This window comes from Cydia splendana, chromosome 13 (assembly GCF_910591565.1).
Source record: "Cydia splendana chromosome 13, ilCydSple1.2, whole genome shotgun sequence".
Classification (NCBI taxonomy): Eukaryota; Metazoa; Arthropoda; class Insecta; order Lepidoptera; family Tortricidae; genus Cydia; species Cydia splendana.
This window is the reverse complement of record NC_085972.1, coordinates 15529214-15541266: the sequence shown is the minus strand read 5'-3', so window position 1 is coordinate 15541266 and position 12053 is coordinate 15529214. Positions and strand designations below refer to the sequence as shown.

General features: G+C 40.2%; 1 protein-coding gene across 3 annotated transcripts in view; it reads left to right on the top strand.

Moving 5' to 3' along the window:
• Window positions 1-12053, top strand: part of LOC134796222 (polyhomeotic-like protein 2) — a 224447-nt gene that overhangs the window by 207125 nt on the left and 5269 nt on the right. The window lies entirely within an intron of this gene.

The following is a 12053-nucleotide window of genomic DNA, read 5'->3' as shown; positions in this document are numbered from 1 at the left end:
AAGCCAAACACGAAGTGGTTTAGTTGCATGGTTGATTGGTACCGGTGACCACCTTCCGGATCCATCATCAGACCCTCAGTACTACCTTGTGTCTCTTTGACACTTGTTGCGACAAATCAAACGAGCCCAAACACGAAGTGGTTCAGTTACATGGTAGACTGGTACCCGTGGCCACAGTCCAGCTCCATCATCAGACCCTGAGTACTAACTTGTGTCAAAGATCTTGTTGCGATGAATCGAACGAAGCCAAACACGAAGTGGTTTAGTTGCATGGTTGATTGGTACCGGTCACCACCTTCCGGATCCATCATCAGACCCTCAGTACTACCTTGTGTCAAAGATCTTGTTGCGACAAATCAAACGAGCCCAAACACGAAGTGGTTCAGTTACACGGTAGACTGGTACCCGTGGCCACCTTCCAGCTCCATCATCAGATCCTGAGTACTATCTTGTGTTCAAGGTCTTGTTGAGACGAATCAAACGAGCCTAAACACGAAGTGGTTTAGTTGCATGGTTGATTGGTACCGGTGACCACCTTCCGGCTCCAACATCAGACCCTGAGTACTATCTTGTGTCAAAGATCTTGTAGAAACGAATAAAACGAGCCTAAACACGAAGTGGTTTAGTGGCATGGTTGATTGGTACCGGTGACCACCTGCCGGCTCCATCATCAGACCCTGAGTACTATCTTGTGTCAAAGATCTTGTTGAGACGAATCAAACGAGCCTAAACACGAAGTGGTTTAGTTGCATGGTTGATTGGTACCGGTGACCACCTTCCGGCTCCATCATCAGACCCTGAGTTTTATCTTGTGCCAAAGATCTTGTTGAGACGAATCAAACGAGCCCAAACACGAAGTGGTTTAGTTGCATGGTTGATTGGTACCGGTGACCACCTTCCGGCTCCATCATCAGACCCTGAGTACTATCTTAAGTCAAAGATCTTGTTGAGACGAATAAAACGAGCCTAAACACGAAGTGGTTTAGTTGCATTGTTGATTGGTACTGGTGACCACCTTCCGGCTCCATCATCAGACCCTGAGTACTATCTTAAGTCAAAGATCTTGTTGAGCCGAATCAAACGAGCCCAAACACGAAGTGGTTTAGTTGCATGGTTGATTGGTACCGGTGACCACCTTCCGGCTCCATCATCAGACCCTGAGTACTATCTTGTGTCAAAGATCTTGTTGAGATGAATAAAACGAGCCTAAACACGAAGTGGTTTAGTTGCATGGTTGATTGGTACCGGTGACCACCTTCCGGCTCCATCATCAGACCCTGAGTACTATCTTGAGTCAAATAAATACATAATAGAATGTCAGGTCGTTTCAAATATTTTTAATCCTGTCCGGTAGTTTATTAAACTGTACCATTATAAATTATAATACTATAAAAACGGTGCTAGGATCAAAGTCTCTCGTTGCGGTTTACACGCACACAGTATAGCGTTTTACACGGCGCCCGCCGCACACAATGATAAAAAACCTCGTCGCCGCCGTTGAAAATGTGCGGAGCCGACCGACACACGTCCTGCCTCTACAAGCTCTGCCGCGGCACTGAGCTGGCGCAGCGCGCGTCATCGGTAATATAGAGTAGTTTTCAAAAAATTGCCAAAAAATTATAGTAGAATTTCATAAACACTAATGTATACCAACAGTATAAGCAAACGTTGCAGATTGCTTGAGTATGAAAATGACTTCGATATTAAGTAGATTTTCGTAGGAATTGACACTTGTTTCGGAGAGAAAATCGAGTTCGTTTTACTTTGATTTTCTCTTTCTCAAAGGTATGTAGGAAAAATATAGTTTGATATGCCTAAAGTACAGGGTATTAGTAATACAAAATAGCCAGGTTTAGCAGAGTAAAATTCTCAACATTTCCAAATAAGAGCTCGCCATTCAGTGCTTCACGGGGTTTTTCGGAAACGACCATCAGAAAAAAAATCATTACTAATTTAATAAGTCCTTTTTCTAATATTTACAACGATATTTATAAAGATAAGAAGACGCTTTTACTGGAACAAGTACTCATTGTTTCTAATAATGAGCGCAAAGTCCTGAATTTCGTCGACTAGTATCATCAATTTTGCATTATTTCGACTTTTCTTGTAAGAGCGCTCTTAAAGTACTCAAGTGTTTCTCTTACGACAAGAAAGAAATTAGCACTATAACACAAAGCATAAAATTGTAATTGAAAACAATTTTATAGCAACCATCCACTAGGTATATCTTGAATTATAATTGGAAACATTACAATAAATTAATAGTAACGGTTTTCCAAAGTGCAGGAAAAAGGAAACTATTGAAAGCCATAATAGACGTTCTAATAATTACAGCAATAATCTAACTAATGTATCTTACGAAGCATTACGTGGCATACATATAAGATTGTGTATTTACTAGTGTTACATATTTATTATGAAGGTAACACATATAGCCACACTAACTTCTGCCCGCGACTCGTCTGCGTGCGATGATGATGATGATTCGACGCTGGTAAGCAATCATGCTGTAACCCGCAATACAATTGCAGTGCGGGTTACAGCATTATTGCTTTTCAGCGACGGTATACTTATCCTATGTCCTTCCTCGGGCCTCAAACTATCTTCATACCAAATTTCATCTAAATCGGTTCAGCGGTTTAAGCGTGTAGAGGTAACACAGACAGCTTCAACTTGCGAATAATTATAGTCACCAACTGTCAAAACAAACAAATTTTACCCCAGATGCTAAATATATCTTACCCAATAGGTTTTCCTCGCATTAGACTAAACTAAACTATATTTTTATACATAAAATAGATCTATTACCTACTAATAACTTTCCTATAATGCTCACATCCTAAAACATGATAATGCACACCTTCCTCTGCGACAGGAAACGTAGCCGTAAAAAGAACTATCTCGTAAAAGCAATGATAGATAATAAAGGTAGTAAGCGGTAATATATCTAAGCGTCCGTGGCGCACTTTCTTCCAGGGCTGGCACGCGACCGCTACTCGTGCGCAGCTAGTGATGGGACACGCCGGGTTCACGTCGATATCGATAAGCGCGAAACTAAGCGAGCGTTATGAACGGAGAAGAACGTAGTCCACTCCATTTTGAATGAAAAAATGTTAGAAAATTCTAAAGAATGCCAACAAATTCCGGTTCTTAAGGTTGTTCTGTTTCTTAACATATTCACTATTCAAGTGGGGAGACACTCCTCACTTCGAGGTGCTTCGAGCAAACTCGGCTCCGGTCGGCTCAGCATTACTCCGAGCAATTATTAGGGTTGGCACCACTTGACTTGACACCACGACCACAGATATGATACTAACCACTTGAATTTTGACAACCCTAAATAGCCGAAAGGGATAGTGCCATACATTAGAAAGGGATAGCATAATTCTTCCCTAAATCGCTGTCAAACTTTAGTTTTGTAGGAAGTATCCTTTCTGTACGGTAGTACTATTATTTATTCTGTAACTATACACTGATACGTAACCAACTGTAATTTTATTTTACAGATTATCCTTCTATTACAGCACGATTATTTATATTTTATGTTTATAATACACGTTAAGAACTCCATGTCCAAAAAAGTAACCTTAATCACTACCAAAAAACAAACGGCTCCAAAAATAAGAACTAATATATCGATATCAACAATCGGCGCGCACGCACCCCTACCGAGTTTACAAGTGGCACGAGCCGCGATAGTATCTATTCCGCCGATGATACAACTAGATTGTTTCACCAGAGCCTGGGTATCTATAGCACATCTATATTACCGCTGCAGCTATAAAGACTGTTAGACGCAGCGACTTGCACTTGTAGGGCGCTGGGGAAATTGATACTGCCTTTCATCCATAGATCAATGAAGTGGCCGAAAGGTTGGAAAGGATATTAGACGCACGACGACAATAAATTAATGGAACCACGCATAATATGGAAAATAATTGCCCCCAATATTTAAATTTATTTTTAGATGTCCCCAATATTTAAATTTATTTAAATTCTTCTGTTAGAACAGTGGTTCCTAACCTGGGGGGAATTACCCCCGTTGGGGTAAAACTGGTATTTTACGGAGGTAATAAGCTAACCTAATTTAACAATACAACAAACGTACACGTTTTATTTTTTATTACCATTAGGAGGAGGGGTAAAATCAGGTTCCCTAGTTAGTCATAGGGGTGACCGGACTGAAAAGGTTAGGAACCACTGTGTTAGAACAATAGATTGAATCAAAGCGTGACAATGACCAATAATGAGCGGATGAAGAGTGTGTTTTGCTCTACCGTTGTAACTGTAAGATATTGTAGCTCCAAATGATTACTATTTTTATGTGATTTTACTCAACAACAATATCAGGACACTAGAAAATAAGTCCAACTCCAACTTAACTAAGGTACCTAACTACGTTAAAAGTGTTTTAATATTTTAGCAAAGTGAGCTTACGTGTTCGTTCAACTATTTATCCGGTAACGATATAACTTATGTAATTTACTGTGCATACTGTGTTGTGATACTATAGCGTATAATCTGTAGGTACACGGAATCATTGATTTAACCAGAGCACAACAGAGATACCTGCATCGGTATCATTGACGCAATTTTATCACCTGTCATGACATATGTCACTTTTGCACTTACATACATGCTAGAACGTGACAGACATGGTGACAAATGATAGAAAACCGACCATCTTATCCTAAACTTTTTCCCGCTATGGACGACAATGATCGAACGATGATTCGAACTGTTCTCGACATCGACAACTCTGTTCTTCAAAAGCCTTGACCTTCCAAATCACAGCCAGCACCTGTCGTTACCGTTTAAGCTCGAGTCAACATGCACGTAGCCGCACACCCACGTACGCTCGCACCTGGTGAGCCGTCTACACACTTGTCCATTAATGTTGTGTTTGGTTTGGCTCTAGAGCAGCGGTCGGGAACCTTTTAGCAGCCAAGGGCCACATAGTAGTTAACGAAGTTGACGCTGGCCGCACTTTGGTAATATTTGTGACATTAGCAGACATTTTCGTTTGTCAATATTACATACAAAATAGCCGGAAAGGCTCGCGGGCCGCAAGCGAGAGGTTCGCGGGCCGACCGCTGCTCTAGAGCCTATGCACGTTTTTTAACGCGCTGTCGACGCGCGTTTGTTTCGATGTCGGCGGCTGATCGTAATATCCGCCCGATTGTAAATTTCTTATAATGTTTTGACCGTAGTAATCATTAAACCAATAAATAGGTAGGATATATTCGTTAGGTTGCTTCAGAAGATCGAAGGGCAAACTGTCTAGAAATAGGAGGCGTACGCGGGGCTCCGTCGACTCTTTTATCACTTTCATGATCTGGCGGATATTACGATCGGCCGCCGACATCGATACACCATATAAAGACGATGGTGATGACTGATGACGGTAAAACGCGCGTAGACCCTTATGGGAGGAGTCATGGGGATGTTTTTAGGGTAGATTTTGTTTCTCAATTCCCATTGACTTAATTATTTAATAATAGTTTCTTGTTTATTTCAATTTAATTGCGCATTCCAAGACATTATCTTTCAGTGGGCTTGAGATTATCTCTCTCTTTGAATTGGTGGAAGAAATATACTTTTACAGTACATATGGTCCTATTTTCCCGCACTTGTGCGTAAAATATAACTTTTCGTACGTATGTAAAAGTTTAAAGGGCTAATATATGTACTGTAAAACGTTGTATATACGATACACGTGCCAATAGGTAATTCGCAACTCGTGTCGATTTAAAACACTCCCTCCGGTCGTGTTTTAATTTATCGCCACTCGTTTCGAATTTCCTCTTTTCCGCACTTGTATCGTAAATAACTTTTAATGACTAAAAGCTTATAGCAGCATTATTTAAGCCGAATGACATTCTTTAACGTAACATAACACAAGAACCGGAAGTCGTAATAATCCTCAATTTGGACTGTATTTTATAGCTTATTGACATTTTTTAGTCATAATCGTTGGATAACTTTACAACATACAATTCATATAAAGTATAACACATAGGTATATCACTATAAGTCTTAATTTGCACTTACAAAGTAAGTATAATAACAAAGTATCCCTCGTCATCTTTCTCTTAAAAAAATAATAAAATCGGCTATAATACCGGAACAACACTTAAAACCACTTAAAGAAAAGCAACGCTTAGCAACAAACGCGTGCTAACCGAGCTTTAACTAACGGTCAGTGTTTGGTTAACGGTGACTACTGGCCTTCGGTAATTAACTCCGAGTGTACCTTTGCACTGGCAGGTGTGGCGGAATTTAGGAAGCATAACTTGTTTTGTCTGAATTTAACATGTTGTGACGTCATATGGGTAATATTTTAACAACTGTCATGAAGTCACATCTACCTAACGGTCAAGTCAGACCAAGACTAGTCTGCAACGATTAATAGCACCCCCAGTGCAAGTGTTATTTCAAACGTCAACTTTTATGAAACTATGACTTATAAATAACACTTGCACTGCGTATGCTATCAAAATCGGTGCAGACTTTTCTTGGTCTAACTCTATCTCGATTTCGGTAAGCACATAAGTAAATACAAAGAAACAGATAGATGGCGTGAAACTAAGGCATATGGGCATAAGGGTTATTTTGCATTGAGGAAGCACATTTATTTATACTCGTATCAGCCATCGGTAATTCAATTCTCGTAAGAAGTGTGAATTCTGTATAACAAACAGAAAATTACTCAGAACGATTACACAAATCTCTCAGCTAACTAATTACCTACTGTAAAAGATATCACAATTCCCGCATACTCGAGACTCTATCCATTGTACGAATAAGCACATGTTACACCGATACAAAGCAGTAACCGAGCCGCATTGCTCAAACATTGTTAGCATTGCAGACCGTAAACAACCAGAGCAAAAAGACCCGCATCTCGTTCGAATACCAACGTAACCTCGGGTCTAAATTTACCAGCTTAAAGCGCGCGCACATCAGCGACTGGGCGTTTTCAATTTGCCTGCGTTCGGAAGCGTTCGTTGCCGCTCGGGTGTTTTAGCCCCGCCCACCTGCGCGGGCGCGTGGCGCTATCCCTATCGCTCTTAGCGCCACTCGCTCAGTCTGTCTCTGCGCGCCGTAGCTAACGCCTGCCACTCCCACAGAACGTTAGGCTATTTTCCAATTACTGAGCTTTTTGCTCTTACGCCGATGCCCGGAGATAAGCTTTCTCGTTACAGAATGAGTCGGTGTTGCGGTCGAACCAACAAAAGGTTTGACAGTAATGTTATGACGCTACTTATGTTGTTGAAAATCGATAACCTTGTTTAGAGAACGCCATACGAGGTTATGTTTATTTGCAGTTTAAATTACGTTTGGTTTCCTGGTAACGTAAAGACGCGACTGATCTTATTTATCGTCAAAAATATGTTTCAACTATAGGTATGTCTTCTTAAACCCAAATAAAAAAAACGGCTATGTAAGTGTGAGTGGCACACAACACAATTTTGATAGTGGTACTTTCTTGATACCTAATAAAACTAATAAAATGTACGCTTTACCACTTTTTATAATATTTGACGTTCTGCATTATAATATGATTAATAATCGCTACAAGATTGATTTTTATTTTTATTTTGGGAGCTCGTATCACATTTTAATTATTAACATCATTTTTTTCGCGTTTTAAGTGAGCATGATGTTCGTCGAATTATACCTATAATTAGGTATGTACATCTACTTAGGTACCATCAATTTATGTGAGTGACTAATAGCTAACATTACGCAATAATTTTCATCTAAAACAACTTTAATAGAGACCACGAAGTAAAAGTTAGAAAGTCGGACAATGGAACAAAACGACAATTGTTAAAAAACCCAAGTCTCATGACCCCTTACCTCTTACTTTTTAAAAGAAAAAGAGTTGAGAAATGGCGATGGTCTGAGACATAATTACGAACAGCCGCGCATCGTCAGCTAAATATAAGCCAGAGCCTCTTGCTTTAAAATTAATAGCAATCTTTATGGTGTAATGCTGCGCTAGTGAGGTCAGAATTTTGATTATCGATATCGATATGCCAGTTTGCTCAAGGGCGCAACTTGAAAGTCCGGTAATTATATCTTAGAAGTTTTAAAGTGTCGCCTTGTATTTTTAGCTCAAGCCGACCAACTGTAAATATGTTATATGATGCATTTACTTAATAGTTATAATTAAATTGATAAAGATAGTGTAAGTGCTAGTAAAGTCACAGAAATCATAGACAGGCAATTTAAAAGTTATATTCGTAATAACTTTATTCCTAGATGTAACTCCGTAAGGCATATTATTTATGTTAGCATAAATTGATTAACTTTCCCCGTAGCCTCTTGTAAATGTAAAGATATTTTGCCTTGCAAATTCTCAATTCAAACCTGCCTATCTAACTCCAATCCGACGCGTAAATCCCCAGCCAAGATAACCCGACATTAGCTTCGGCCTTACTAAACCCATTTACAGCATTTATTGAACTAGCACCCGATCGATAAACGCCATAATTCCCGGCTGTCACAATTTATCGAGTGCACATCACTAGCCGGGAGCAAAGGTTCCACTGAGGGCGCAGGCATCAATTTACTCGGTAGCAGCCGCGGGCGCCGGCCGCCCCTGTCATTAACCCCCCTCCCGCTGCATCCCCCCGCATGCCCCTGCATGGCCCCTGGCAACTTTAACCTTTTTTGCTCCCAACCTGTTCGCAGGATGCTGCTGTGACTATACAGGCAATTTAAAGATCATGGCCATAGGCCATACGCGGTATCTCGGGCCTGTTAACTATGGTACGTAAATATAACGTGGGCCGGTTGTATTTAAAGTTATCGCTTCGAGTCAGGGCTGTATTGTGCGGTGTACAATGAGGAGTAAGGAATTACGGCTAATTGAATGTTGTTATCGGTGTACATTTTTACTTGTTGGTACAAGCGAATGGTAAACTTGTTCCAACTGTTAATATCCATAAGAAATGTTGTGCATATCTAACTTAGGCTACCCGTATTGCGGCTTCCGTAGCCGTACCCGTTGACACTTGATGTTTACGTTGGCGAATGCGCTGAGGTATCAAATAATTCGTGCGATAGAGAGGAAATGCGATCAAGTTTCCGAGCTGTTTAATATTGAAAGTGAGGTATCCATCGAAAGTATATTTAACATAAAGTAATCATCACTAATTAGTGTATAGTCATAATATTTTATAATACAGATTCTTCTATTCGTAGATACAGAGATAAGTGGCCCCCCTGCAAACAAATGTCTATGCATACCTATATGATTTCTTGCAAACACTTAATATTAAGACTATAAGTAATAAGCAGTTATTTATGTTTTAGTGCTATTTTAAGGCACAAGTATCGTTATCGTTAAAATATAAATAAGTAATAACTTACGGAATACCACCGTTAGTAATACCGTTGTATACCCAAGTACAATAAAAACAGCAATAAGCATCATTGCAAATCACTAACAAAAACCGGGCAACCATCTTTAAACTTGACCGCCATTATCTCTGAGGCTTCTCCGATGCGACCCTTAAAAGGAACACAAATAAAACTGGTCCGGATTCCACCAACCTGTAATTTAACCCCACTTAAACAATTTTCTCAAATATCATTCCGTTCCGTTTCATTTGGTTCAGCCCTGACCCGCGGGCGCGCATTAGTCCCGAAACGATTCCAAAGGTAACCCCCATTAAATAAAATATGCCCCCTAACCACGGCTGAAGGTCGTCGGGGTCAGCCCGACCCTTTGTTCCTTTCTAAGAAATGTATCGATAAGTATGCTCATGTGGTGGAGATATTTAGTGGGTGCACTTTTTATTTGTCTATGTTTCATCCAAAATCTTGATACAGATAACTGTTTTCCTTCGTATTTTCTAGGAAACGTTCGTATTTGTCATGCTACTTCAATCAACCGCAGTACTTTTTGTACCGAGAGTCCGAGACTGACTGAAATAGCAAGACACGTTCGTACGTTTCCGTGAAAATACGAAGGAAAATAATCATGTATAAATCTATAAGTACCTGATAGCAGACATTTGTCGTTTCGCTGCACACGAGACTTGAATTCGTGATCTCCATCGTGTATTAAATCATATTAAATTTACTTTTACTTGGGGACATGTACTTCTTTCCGCACAGACTCTACTAAGTATTTTTCTAATCTAGCCTAGACGCCTTTTCCATTAAGGTATCTCGGTAATAAGAACATAAACTCACTGGCTGGCAGGGATAAGGCTAATGCTTTAAAAAGAGCAAAATGTATCGCAAATTGACCTGTCCTTCAGCGCTGCGCGGGCGCAGCCGCCGACCTGTCGCCGCTAATAATTCCGTTCCCATGCTAGCGAGCGCCGGTAGCTATCTCACTTTAATTATTCATAGACTTTTTTATGCCCTGTCGCTTTTTACCGCTCGGCCGAAGCCTTATAAAAATTAAAAAACAAAATCGAACGCTCCGGCGCAATTTAAAAAAGGAATACGTCGGATGACACGGATCGAACTGAACTCTGGGCAAATGTCGCGCGGTAAAAAGTGGTCAAGCGTGGTGGAGCGAGGGGTAAGGTGAGGCTGCGCTGGGAGGGGGGGCAGGACGTCACGTAGGCGGCGCGGTTTTTGTCAACGTTCCCGCCGAGATGACGGGTCGCGGCGTCCAGCGACCCGCCTCGCCTCGACGCAGCTTCTTGATACTTGCGATAGACTTTGAAAAGTCACCAACTTATCTATCGTTACAACAATCTGCTGAGATTTACTCTTAAAATAAAAGGAAAACATTGGCAAAATCTGAATGAACTGTCATCAGAGACGCTTACTGTTCTATACCTAAAAATCATTACATCTGCTTATACTGATTATGTATATGTAGGCAATTATGTATTTTATTAAGTCACTTAATCTGCGAACAATTCTAAAATTCATAAAAGTGCCATTTTCCTTTTGTAATAAAATTCTGAATTGGGCTTTTTAAATATTAAAGGTACATACGTTTGAAAGTAATGAAAAAAGCCACTCTATTATCTATCATCCCAGGCAAATGAAACCGCGTTCCTCTCCCGCGTCGCAAGACGCATTCTCATGCATTTTGCCCGAAGTCTTTCCTGCGAAGGGTATAAATGTAAGTATCAATTAATAATATACCCGCAAGTGCCAAGACCCCGCGGGGACGCGTGACAATACGACAGGTGCAGAACTACCTACCTACTAATAATACGTTCGTACAGCTTCTTGTCAATGGCTACTTTTGTATTCGCATTCGCGATGCACTTAACGTTCGCAATAATACTTACAATGGCTTTTCGGGTAAGTTTGGTAACAGTTGGTATCTAATCTAATAACTAGTTAATAAGTCATAAGCACAGATCGGAAAGGGTGTGCTATTTTATGAACGATAATTTTTTTATCGTACTACATGGCTTAATACTGATGTAGCTAAGTTATACCTAATTACAAAACCTAACCAAAATTACAGGTCTGAAACTCTGAACCTAAAGTTATTCCTAAAATATATTTGTAAAGTTGATATTAGGTAATCTTTAACCCATTAGTTGAAATAGCGCTTAAAGGGGCCCACTGATTAACAGTCCACCGGACGGTATCGGCCTGTCAGTTGTCCGGAACTCAAAATGTTGTTCTAAGTTGGCTTAGCATCATTCAAAATATAGGTTGTAAAGACATAGAACTTTTTGTAGTAAATTTCACGCGTACACAAATACATTTGTTTATGCGGTCTGCACAAATAGGCTCTGTTTTCATCAAACCGTTTAATTGCCTTTATAATGGTCCCCATGATAATTAAACTACCAAATACGAAACAAACAGCCGTGGAATTTCTTTGTCGCATCATGACGACTTTTTGCGTATAAACGGCTTTTTAAGCGGCAAATTATCTACTGCACTCTTCTCGACGGTTTCCCATTGAACTATTAAACGTTTTTAAGACGTAGGACCGTAAGTAGGTGCCTAGTACTGACGCTAGTGTTGGTAAGAACTCGAGTCTTTTGAGTCTAAATTTGAAGACCTTGACTAGGTTTTACAAGACTCAGCGCTTACAAAACTTACAATGTCTT